At 50.2% G+C, this 12,920-nt stretch overlaps 1 protein-coding gene across 2 annotated transcripts in view; it reads left to right on the top strand.

Moving 5' to 3' along the window:
• Positions 1–12,920, top strand: part of TASP1 (taspase 1) — a 499,277-nt gene that overhangs the window by 793 nt on the left and 485,564 nt on the right. The gene's annotated exons all lie outside the window — the stretch shown is intronic.

Here is a 12,920-nt window from a genome sequence, read left to right on the forward strand (position 1 = left end):
GATTTGCGTCCATACAAAATGAATGGGCTCAAATCACACTGGAAGGATCGCATGCAATTTGAACAGTAATGCAGAGCAATGCATGTCCGAATTGCATGCAATTTATTTTCCCCACCGCTCCTGTGTGTGTGAACCCAGTATAAAAGGGAAAAGTGCCATGTAGTGCAGCAATGGGCAGTTTGTTAAAAATGTTACAATAAATCGCATATCTCATCAGATCCAAATCTGCATAGTTCCCCGTCCCGCGAATGATAAAAAACCATGGTCGCTGGAGACATTACAGGACCCCTGTGGGTAAAGGGGCGGAAGTGATGTCAGCTTGGGGGCGGACCGCCTATACATCTCCGGCCCTGTGAGCACCTCCAGCGACCGTAGTTTTCTATCCTCAGTGGGACGGGGACACTGCAGATTTGGATTTTATGAGATATGTTAGTTTTAATGTGAGTTAGAACATTTTTGATAAACTGCCCATTGCTGCACTAGATGCCAATACCGAGTACAGATACCTTTTGTGATGCGATTTGCACGGTGGTGTAGTGGTTAGCACTTTCACCTAGCAGCAAGAAAGAGGGTCGCTGGTTCGAATCCCAACCACGACACTACCTGCCTGGAGTTTGCATGTTCTCCCTGTGCCTGTGTGGGTTTCCTCCGGGTACTCCGGTTTCCTCCTACACTCTAAAGACATGCTGGTAGGTTAATTGGATCCTGTATAAAAAATTGGCCCTACTGTGTATGAATGTGAGTTAGGGACCTTAGATTGTAAACTCCTTGAGGGCAGGGACTGATGTGAATGTACAATGTATATGTAAAGCGCTGCGTAAACTGACAGCGCTATATAAGTACCTGAAATAAATAAATACATTTGCGTCCATACAAAATGAATTCCTGTGTTTTTGAATAGGAATGCAGTGAGATTCCTGTCCAAATCACATGCAATTTCCCCCACCGCTCCTGTGTGAACCCACCCATGTTTGTTGTAGTGACTAGGGTGGCACCAATACTTTCGGTCAAGTACTTGCCCATCCTAAGTACCGATACCTTTGTGGTGTGATTCGCATCCATACAAACTGAATAGGCTCAAATCACACTTCAAAGAATCATGGGCTTTTAACAGGGCTGCGTTGCAATTCCTGTCCAAATTGCATGTGGTTTCTCCCACTGCTCCACGATTTGAACAGAAATGCAGAGCGATGCCTGTCCAAATCACATGCGGTTTTCCACACTGCTCCTGTGTTTGTGAACCCAGTATAGAAAGGGAAGCGCCATCTAGTGTAGCAATGGGCAGTCTATTAAAAATATAACAACTCGCATTAAGTACATATCTCATCCGATCCAAATCTGCATAGTGTCCCCGTCCCCAGGGCTGCTGTTAGAAATCGCGGGCCCCCCCCAAGAAAATATTAAAGATATATTTAGCTAAAATTACAATAAAATCACTATTAGCAGACACAAATATAACATAACTCGCATAATTCCTGCTAAATCTAAAAAAAAAAAACGATGTTAAATAAAAAAGATGAGATGAGAAAAATATACAGGCTGGGCAGTTGGAGCTCAGTGATCAGAGGGAGAGAAACAAAGTTACAAATAAACTCCTGAGCAGAGATAAGTGCTGGGAGGGGGGCCCACACAAGGGAGGGGATTAGTGAGGGACAACTGTCTCTTTCTCAGATAAAAGCTGATCGCAGGGAGAGGGACAGATGAGATTCAGGTGCTGGAGGAAGATTTCTGTATTTGTTGTCCATCACTAATCCCCCTCTCTGTGTGGGCCCCCCTGTGTGCTTGGGCCCCCTACAAGAGGGCTGGTGGTTCCCCCCCTATCAGCGGCCCTGCCCGTCCTGCTGATAATAGAAAACCAAAGCCACTGAAGGTGCTAACAGGGCTGGAGAAGTTCTGGGACTCCTGTGGGTATAGCACGGAAGTGATGTCAGCTTGGGGGTGGACTGCCTATACATCTCCTCCAGCCCTGTGAGCACAAAAGTACTTTGACTGAAAGTATCGGTACTCGCCGGTAAAAGAACGTCATCAGTGCAACTCTATTTCCTACGAAAAAAAAAAAAAATAGAGCAGAGACATATTTCAACTACACCATTTTAACATAAGAATTTACATGCGATTCCCACTTGAATGGACTACCCTATGAGCGTTTGTCGCCCCAATAAAAAGCTCCTGCTCCTTTTTTCGACCGACAAGCTTCACATTATTTGTGACGGTGCCGTTTGTCCAGAATCGCAATACGTTTGGGTCTGCCATTGAGGGATAATGGTACCTAAATGTGCGCTGTGCTGTGATTGCCGCACAATTTGTGATTGCTGGCAGAATTGCAGTGATTGTGAGCAGGATGCGCAAGATGCGAGCGGGGCCTTAGCCTGTTTTTTGTGTATTTACGAAAACACAGATAAAAACATCAGTTTTCGCCCATGTTCCCTGAATACTAAGATGTGAGAGGGACCTAATTGTTGGAGTATAGAATGGAAGGCTGAGGAGGTTAAAGCTCTGTTCTGGAAATGTGTGCAAAAACAAGTATGGTACCATTTAAAGTGGTTGTAAACCCTCTCGTATACAAAGTCAAGCGAACTGCCTCAAGTGATACACAGAGCTGAAACAAGGCCTCCCACATAAGTTGTACCTGTTTATCTGCAGTCTTCTCGACATCCATTCTAAGTACTGAATTTAGAAGCTTGTCTGAGAGTTCAGAAAAAGGATCGGAGAGCCCCCCCCCCCTCCCTTCACACAGCAACCAGGAACAGAGTTGAGGATGTCAATCAATCACAGGGTGTGTGCAGGCTGCTAGTCGGGATTGATTTTTGCTGGTAACAGAGAAACAAAGCAACAGACAGAAATGATAATCAGCCCCGATTCCCACAAGTGAGGCTTTGAAATCACACTGCTTCAGCGCAATTTCAAAGCCACAGATGAGTGCGACTTGAATCAGTGATTTCCTTGCGGCTTACAGAAGTCAATGCAATCACAAAAAAGTAGTGCAGGAATCTTTTATCAAAGCCTCTGTGACTTGAGTCGCAACAATGTGAAAGGTTCAATTGTTGAAAATGGGGTGCAACTTGTCATGTGATTTTCCAACTATCAAAACGCATAACAAATCGCATTGGTGTGAACGTGTGCTTAGTACACACTGTATAGAAGGATATGCTTTGTTCATATTTCATGTCTGAGGTTAACATCCACTTTAAGCCTGTGTTCACACTGATGCGGTTCGGGACCCCGCATGTAATTTGCACAGGAATCACAGTGCATTCCTCTGGGGTGCGAGCCATGGATTTGTATAACTTAACCACTTTACGACCGCCCACCGCAGATATACTGGGGCAGGCAGCCGCTCCTGGGCAAAGTGATGTAGGTATACGTCACTCGCTGTCAGGAGGCTAGGGCGGCAGCGCGCTCCCGCCCCTGCTCATTAGCGGGGAAGCTGATGCGTGTGTCAGGCAGCTCCGATTGTCGCCTGAAACCCGCGATCGTTCCCGCTGAGAGAGAAGAACAGTCAGCTGTTGTAAGCCCAGTTGACCGTTCTTCTCCCTGCAATAATCATAGAGCCCATGTGTTCCTTCTATATAGGATCACATGTCTCTATGGTCATTTCAGAAGCCCCCCCCCCCAGTTAGAATCACTCCCCTAGGCTCACATTTATCCCCTTGATCACCCATAATGTTTAACCAATTCCCTGCCAGTGACATTATTACAGTAAGGCTCCATGTGCACGGGACGTTAGAAAAAACGTGCTGCAAAGCTAGTTTTGACGCCGCGAAAAAGCAGCTGTTAAACGTGCTTTCAGTAGCTTTTTCCATTGGCGTTATTGCACGTTTGGCCACGTTGCTTTTAGCAGCGTTTTTTCTGCCTCCATTCAAAATCAATAGTTCCCTATGGGAGCCTATTGATTTGAATGGAAGTCGCACCGCAAGTCGGATCAGGATGATCTGACTTGCGGCGCGACTTGCGCTGTGAGAATCTTGAGGGGGAACTCCACGCCAAAAACGGGGAAAAAAACTGCGCGGGGGTCCCCCCCAGGTTCCAGACCAGGCCCTTCGGTCTGGTATGGAGTTTGAGGGTAGTCCCACGCCGTTTTTTCGATGAAGAGAAGACCGGATGAAGATTTTTAATAAACTTTCCAAAACGTCTCCTGTCGTTATTTACACACACTGCCTTTTATAGGGTGAATGGGTATGGGGTACAGTGTACCCCATACCCATTCACATAGGGAGGGGGTCCGGGATCTGGGGGGCCCCCTTGTTAAAGGGGGCTTCCAGATTCCGATGAGCCCCCTGCCCGCAGACCCCCACAACCACCGGCCAGGGTTGTGGGGATGAGGCCCTTGTCCTCATCAACATGGGGGCTAGGTGCTTTGAGGTGGGGGGTGCAGAGCTCCCCCTGCCTGCCCCAAAGCACCAACACCCCCCCCCCATGTTGATGGCATGTGGCCTGGTATGGTCCAGGGGGGGGTGGGGCCGCTCGCTCGTCCCCTCCCCCTTCCTGCCCTACCGGGCTGCATGCTCGGATAAGGATCTGGTATGGATTTTGGGGGGGCCCCACGCCGTTTTTTTGGCATGGGGCTACCCTCAAATTCCATACCGGACCGAAGGGCCTGGTTTGAAACCTGGGGGGGACCCCCACGCCGTTTTTTTCTCTCCCATTTTTGGCGTGGAGTTCCCCCTTAAGATTCTCACAGCGCAAGTCGCGCCAAGTCGGATCATCCTGATCCGACTTGCGGTGCCACTTCCATTCAAATCAATAGGCTCCCATAGGGAACCATTGATTTTGAATGGAGGCAGAAAAAACGCTGCTAAAAGCAACGTGGCCAAACGTGCAATAACGCCAATGGAAAAAGCTACTGAAAGCACGTTTAACAGCTGCTTTTTCCCGCCGTCAGAACTGGCTTTGCAGCACGTTTTTTCTAACGTCCCGTGTACATGGAGCCTTACATGCGAGTAGCACATATTGATAAATTGGGAAAACAAAGTATATAGTACAGTATACAGATTTTGTGGTATTGTTGCACGCCTGTTATTAGGGGAAGGGAAAAGGGAATTTTTGCAACAGTAATGCATTAAAACAGGACCAGGGTATGTATAGTGTGTAAGAGAAGAGAAAGGAAGGGGGGGGGGGGGGGGAGGAGGAATCCAGATCCCAAAAGGATGGAACACTTTTTACACAAGCATTGGAACATTCTATTTGACCCATACCCAAAACATTTCCTTCCACCTAGACACAGAGTTGCATACAAGAGAGCACCCAATCTCAAAAATTATATAGCAACAAGTAAGTTAAAAACTAACCGCTGGTTCCCCCCAACTCTGCCTAATACCCATATTCGGTGTCTACCAATGTAAAAAGACGACGTGAAAAACATGTGCTTTTATCAAACATGGTTAAAAAAAACATTTCCACAAAAGAGAAGACCTACATACTTGGAGATTTTACAACTGCTCCTAAGACCATGTACCGTGTTTCCCTGAAAATAAGACCTACTGTTATTTTCAGGGAGGGCTGATATATAAGCCCTACCACCGAAAATAAGCCTTAGTTTAGTGTAAAATCCTAGATTTCTCTTACGTCCTCTGACAGTCGCCGCCCACTCATACAGTCTTCACCAATGGGTATTGACCTCTTATCCACAGGAGCAAGCTAGGCATAAGACTTGTTAAATCAAAGCAATTTACATAGACACACCTGTAGGGGGCTGACCCTTTGGTCCAATACCCCCCCTGCTATCAGCCTTCCCAACTCAGTTTGTCTTCTGCCTAGTTAGGAGTAAGATAGGTTTCCCTGTGCTGGGGCTACATGTCTCAGCCTTTCTTCTGTTTTTATTATTTTTATTTTCTGCAAAAGTGTTTTCTTTGCACTACTAGCTTTTTATTTGTTCTGCGCTTAGTTAGTCGGATCTTCGGAAGACTACAGCATTTTGCTGGGAATCGAACTGGACAGAGGATCTTGGAATCCCAGCCCGCCATTGAGCGTTTAGCGGGCTATGCGTGCGCCCTGGCCTAGCAAATGACCTGCCCCTGTCCTCATGGGCAACAGCCTGCGAGGTGGCTACCTCGCCGGGATGCGTCAACATGCGGTTTTGATCGTGCGACGCATCCTATTTCGTCTGTCTGCCCCCCTGCCGTCTGGGGTGGGGGGTTCCCGCGATATTGAGGCGCCCACGCCATATGGAGCGGTAAGTAACTTCTGTGTGGGGCCTCTGTTTGGGGATGACAGCCTGCTGATGTCTGTGCTCTCCCCTCATGTCTGTGTCCGGGGCTCACATCCCTCCCGGTCCCTGCGGGGGCTCCTTGGCGCATGTATCGCCGTGGGGGGGGGGGGGGGTTTGTGGAGGTCCCTGTCCCTGTCCACTTTATCGGTGGTCTCTCAGGCTGTGGCTGATTGGGCCCAGGTGCTCAAACGCACTCTGGAGGTGGATTCCGCCCCTCCAGCTACTGTGGAAATGGTGGAGCAGATGCGTCTGGCGGTTTTGTACCTGTGTGAAGCGGCCTTGGATGAGGCTCCTCTAGCAGCACGGCTGTCTGGTGTCACGGTGCTGCTCTGTCGTTTGATGTGGCTGAAGAGCTGGTCGGCTGACCAGTCTTCCAGGAAGACGGTATCTGACATCCCTTATGCGGGGAATCATCTTTTTTGGGAATCCCTGGACGAGTTGGTTAAAGGGGTCACTGGGGGTAAGAGCACAGGACAAGGGGAAACCCTTTAAAGGTCAGGGTGGTCAGAGGAAGCCCTGGGCGGGCAAGCAAAAATCCAACCACACCGGCCCGGCGGGTCCTTCCGCCTCCACCTGAAGGGATGCCCTCACCCATTACAGGGGTGGGGGGACGTCTCCGTGGTTTCCTAGAACCTTGGCTGCTCTGGGTTCCGGACAGGTGGGTTCAGGAAATCATTCGATCAGGATACAAGATCGAATTCCTTTCGCGGCCAGCGGACAGATTCTTTCCCTCAAATCTTCATTTGACCCCAGATCGGTTGCACGATCTTCATCGGGCGGTTCTGGGTCTCCTAGCCCAAGGGGTGGTTGTCCCGGTGCCTCATTGGGACAGGTTTCAGGGGTTTTACTCAAATCTGTTCACTGTGCCCAGGAAGGAGGCAAGGTAAGTCCGATTCTGGACTTGAAAGCTCTGAACCGCTTTGTGCGGGTTCAGAAGTTCCGCATGGAATCCCTCCGTTCGGTGGTGGCCTCCTTAAGTCCGGGAGATTTCCTGGCTTCCATCGACCTCAAGGATGCGTATTTACACATCCCCGTATTCGAGGGTCATCAGAGGTTCCTCCAATTCGCAATCGCGGAGGATCACTATCAGTTTGTGGCGTTACCTTTCGGTCTCGCTTCGGCTCTAAGGGTGTTTACCAAGGTGCTGGCTCCTGTTCTGGCCCTGTTGCGGGCGCAGGGGATTGCAATCTTGGGATATCTGGACAATCTCCTGTTAAGATCGAGTGCCAGCCCGAGCCTATTGCGCGATCTGTCAACTACCGTTCAGACGCTCCAGGAGTTCGGGTGGACCATCAGCATTCAGAAGTCGACCTTGTCCCCTTCTGTTCGTCTCCCTTACCTGGGAATGGTCCTGGACTCTTCTCAAGCAAAGGCTTTTCTGCCGGAGGACAAGCTCCGGACTCTGCAGGACGAAGTCAGGTCCCTCCGGGACGCGGATTCCTCGTCACTCCGGGCCTGCATGCGGTTCCTGGGGTTGATGGTGTCAGCCTTCGAGGCAATACCATTTGCACAGTTCCACACGCGATCTCTTCAAGCGGAGATCCTGGCCAGATGGGACAGGCATCCTCAGTCCTTGGAAAGGAGGATATCTCTGAGTCGCCACTTCAGAGAGGATCTTTTCTGGTGGCTCCAGTCCCCGGCTCTGACGGAAGGAAAATCCTTCCGCCCGTTATTGTGGACGGTGATCACCCCGGATGCCAGCCTATCGGGCTGGGGTGGCGTTCTGGGCATTCTGTCTGCCCAGGGCACTTGGTCGGAGGAGGAATCCTCCCTGCCGATCGACATATTGGAACTGCGAGCGATCAGACTGTGCTTGCTCCGTTGGTTGGATCATCTTCGGGGCCACCCTGTGCGGGTGCAGACGGACAATGCCACTGTGGTGACTTACATTAATCACCAAGGGGGCACCACGAGTGCCCGGGCGGCCCGGGAAGTGACCAACATTCTGTCTTGGGCCGAGACGCAGTTCACATTCCAGGTGTGGAGAATTGGCAGGCCGATTATCTGAGCCGCCAGACCCTGGACCAGGGAGAATGGTCCCTATACCCGGAGGTGTTTCAGATGCTGTGTGCGAGATGGGGAACCCCAGATGTGGATCTGTTCGCATCTCGGCTAAACAACAAGGTGGGAAAGTTCGTGGCAAGAACGCGCGATCTTCTGGCAGACGCCTTGGATACGCTGGTAGTGCCTTGGCATCAGTATCGCCAGATTTATGCCTTTCCCCCGATTTCAGTTGTTGTCCAGGTCCCTTCGCAGGTTGGTCTCGGAACCAAAGTTGGTGATTCTGGTGGCCCCAGACTGGCCGCGCCAGTCTTGGTACGCGGACATCATACAACTGGTCGTCGAGCCTCCATGGCGACTCCCATTACGGGACGATCTGCTGTCTCAGGGGCCGATCTTCCATCCTGCTTTACAGTCGCTGGCTTTAACAGCGTGGCTGTTGAATGTCAGGTCCTGAGAGATTGTGGTCTCTCATCGGAGGTCATTCCTACCCTGCTCAAGGCTAGGAAGGCCTCGTCCGGTAAGATCTATTACCATACCTGGAAGGCTAATTTTGCCTGGTGTGAATCCAGGGGCATCCATCCTCAATCCTTTTCGGTGGCGAGGGTGTTGGCCTTCCTGCAAACTGGTGTGGACCAGCGCCTTGCGTTGACCACGATTAAGGGCCAGTTATCTGCACTGGCTATCCTTTTCCAGCGCCCCTTGGCATCAAACTCTTTGATATGCACCTTTATTCAAGGAGCGCGTCATTTGGCTCCTCCTCGGAGAGCACCTTTACCTCCTTTGGACTTGAACTTGGTTCTGTCCGTTTTGCAACGTCCTCCATTTGAAAACATCAGGGAAATTTCTTTGCCTCTGCTGTCACGAAAGGTTGCCTTTCTGGTGGCGATCACATCTGCCCGCAGAGTGTTGGAGTTGGCGGCTCTGTCTTGCCGCTCCCCTTACCTGGTGGTTCATAGGGATAAGGTGGTCTTGCGACCTAACCAATCTTTCCTCCCTAAGGTGGTTTCTGATTTCACCTTAATGAGGATATTGTTTTACCTTCGCTGTGCGCGAATCCTAAGCATCCTAAGGAGTTTGCGTTACATTCCTTGGATGTTGTCCGGGCGATCAGGGTGTACCTGTCGTCCACTGAATACTTTAGGAAGTTGAAATCTCTTTTTGTCCTTCCTGAGGGACCTCGGAAGGGTACGGCTGCGTCTGCAGCAACCATTTCAAGATGGATCAGACAGACGATTGTGCAGGCCTATTCGATTAAGGAATGGGTACCGCCCTTCCCTGTCAAGGCGCACTCTACCAGGGCGTAGAGCGCGTCGTGGGCCTTCCGGAATCAGGCTTCGGTGGTCCAGGTGTGCAAGGCTGCGACTTGGTCGTCCAAATTTTACAAACTTGATGTTCTGGCATCAGCAGATGCCTCCTTTGGTCGCAAAGTTCTGTGTGCGGCAGTACCTTGAGGGGACCCTGGCTTTGCCGGTCCCTGACTGTTGGGGTTGTTTTCCCCTTGTTTACTTGCTTTCCTGGGTTGTTGCTCAAGTTGAGCTTTGTTGTTACCCAGAGGGTTTACCTTTCTGTTCAGATAAGGTTCCTTTCTCTGACCTGGGTGCTGAGTTGCCTTTGTGACGGTTGCGCTTCCCACCCCTCATGTCTACACTGCTTTGGGACATCCCATTGGTGAAGACTGTATGAGTGGGCGGCGACTGTCAGAGGACGTAAGAGAAAACTGAATTTTTGTAAAATCTTACCGTAAAATTCCTTTCTCTGTCCAATAGATGGCATTATATACACAGGTCCTCGCCCTATCCAGCTTGAGAAAGAGAAGCGCACAGCAATCTTGGTTTCCCTCATACTGCGCATGCTTTGAAATGCGTTGTGGTTTAGGGACCTCACCCTAGTGGGCGCTGTGTTCCAATGTGAAACCAGCCCTCGCTTTGAGTTTGTTTCCTCCTCTACCAGCCAGCCGGAACAACTCCTGATAGTGGCAGACTGCTGCAGCGTGGACTTCTGTAGCCCTTACACCCACTGATGTTTCCTTGGACGCAATTTTCGCCTACGAAATGCCTGGTATTTACCGTTTTTATGTGTTTTTTTTTTTTTTTTTTTTATGAAATCACCCTACAGTCTGCACTCAGAGGTGCCTGTTTCTTCTCTTTTCATTACATGTACTGGAGGCAGCTTCCACTCCCCCCCCCCTCCCCCTCTAAGGCTAGTCCTGATACTGTGGACTTATTTTTGCCATCTAATTAGGAGCCAAATGGACAATAATTGCAAGTGTTGACAATTCTATGTCTGAATTGGTTTCTTTTTAGCGCCAGGAGAATCTTTGTATTTTTCTATTGTCATTTGCATTCACTAAAGTTTGTGAAGCCCTTCCTGTTTTTTCTGGTGGTACTGCAGGCCAAGGTTTTTTTTTACATTGCAGATGGCGGAAAGGGGCATACTGTCATAAAAATTGTCTAGGTAGATGTGATACCTTTTTGGGAAAAGTGGATTTGCCAGGTCCCAAACAATTTTTCCACTTGTGCTGATGTAGGTTGGGCACTCGGGGGTTGGAGCTGGGAATCCCTTTTTCTCTTTCGTTCATTGACAGACACAGCTCCTGATTTTTCTTAACCATTTGGTTATACTGCCCCCTACAGGAGTAGGACACTAGGCAGGAAAAAAGCTTGACTACGCCTTTGGGCAGTCCCAGGGGGTATACACCCACTCTCAGCGGTTCCCCTCCTTCCCCCCCCCAGCCCCTCTAAAATTTGCTGCCCCTGGGTGGTCGGCTCCGCTGGGGCTTGTGTCCAAGCAGCTGGGCGCCCACAAAAATTTAGGCCGTGGCCGAGTTGGGCGCCTTCGTTGAGCAAGGCCGAGTAGGCCTTGCGGCCGAGTCGGGCACCTTCGTTGGGGGGGGGGGGGGGGGCGGCTCAAGTGTGTTTAGCTGAAGCCCCCACTCTTTCTTTGGGCATCTGCCGGGCTGGTATCTATGCACTTGCGGCTGGGCCTCCACAAAAATGTAGGCTGCGGCTTGCTAGGCCATGTGGACAGCTTGGCGCCTCCCTTGGAAGGGTTGCCGCTGTGGGGGCACTTCATTTTTGAATGACCACCTTGCCGCCATTATTGTGCCCCTTTTAGCTCTGCGGGACCATCAGGGTACCCTGCCTGCGCGTATTATCTGGCTGGTATACTGATCTGCGGACCAGACTTCGAAGAAGGCCTTACCTGATCTCTCCTGTTTAGGGTCTCACAGGGGGAAAGAGTATTCTTCTTCCGAAGGCTACGAAAGGCAAGTAGCCCCATCGTAGACGTGGGCCATTCTCCTAGGCTCAGAAGCGTTTTTTTTGTCCCTCAGGGCCTCCACCAAGGAGTTCCTAGAGGACCTGGCCTGGCAAGCCACGAGCGGGCTCTTCCAGACCTGCGGACAAGGCTGCCTCTGCATGAAGGGGCGTCCTCACCCGTATCTGGGGGTGGGAGGATGTCTTTGCTGGTTACTGGAACCATCAACCTCCCTGGTATAGGACATGTGGGTCCACAAAGTTATTCGGTCAGGCTACAAGATCGAGCTTATCCTTCGAGGTTCTTCCCTTCCAACCTGTACTTGTCCCCAGATCACTTAGGGTCTCTTTGGTGTAGTGCAAGACTTGTTCCTTCAAGGGGTGATTGTTCCGATTTTGGAACGTTTTCAAGGGTTTTTACTCAAACCTCTTTACAGTTCCCAGGAAGAAAGGCAAGGTATGTCCAATTCTGGACCTCAAGGTGCTAAACTGCTGGATCGAGTACAGAAGTTGCACGTGGTGTCCATTCACACAGTAGTAGCATCCCTGCACCAGGGGGATTTCTTTTCGCTTCTATCGATATCGAGGACGCTTACTTGCACATTCTAATATGTGCCGGTCGCCAATGCTTCCTCCATTTTGCCGTGGGCGAGGAGCATTATCGGTTTGTGGCGTGGACCTTTTGATCTCGCCTCGGGTCTTCACAAAAGTGTTGGCCTCGTTGCTGGCATTGTTTGAGTCAGTAGGGAATCGCTGTACTGGGGTACCTGGATGATCTTCTGCGAGTGGAGTCTCCGAATGCTCTGATGGACAACCTGGAGATTGCTCTGCGAACTCTGAGGGAGTTCGGTTGGATTATGAACCTTCAGTAGTCTGCTTTGGTTCTGTCCATAAAAACTCGACTATCTGGGTCTGACTCGGGACTCGGCCTCAGCCAGAGTGTTTCTTCCTCTGGAAAAAATCTAGACATTGCAGGGGGCAATTCAGCTTCTGTTGTTCAGCAGACGGTCATCCCTCCGAGCTTGCATGCGGGTGCTGGACCTGATGGTGTCCACCTTGAGGCGGTCTGTTTGCACATTTACACACCAGATCCCTGCTATAGAGATTCTGGTGAAATGGGACAAGGATCCACAGTCTCTAGAGGTGGCTTTGTTCTCTGGCACTTCGACAGGGAAAATCCTTTCTCCCCCTGTAATGGATGGTTGTCACCACTGATGCCAGCCTGTCTGGGTGGGGAGTAGACATATGCCGGTTTTCGGTAATTCGATATATCGCGGTATTGCATAGCCACGGTATTGTTATTGTGGCATTTTTAAAATACCGAGTTTCTCTGTCAAGTCTGCCTGACTTGTGAATTGATACATTTCAGTGAGCTGGATGACTCATTCACTCACACAGCTAACCCCTTTCAGCATTAAGTCTCCTAACTATAAACAAAAATGATTACATTTGTA

The sequence above is a fragment of the Pelophylax lessonae genome (assembly GCF_965119305.1).
Source record: "Pelophylax lessonae genome assembly, chromosome: 3".
Lineage (NCBI taxonomy): Eukaryota > Metazoa > Chordata > Amphibia > Anura > Ranidae > Pelophylax > Pelophylax lessonae.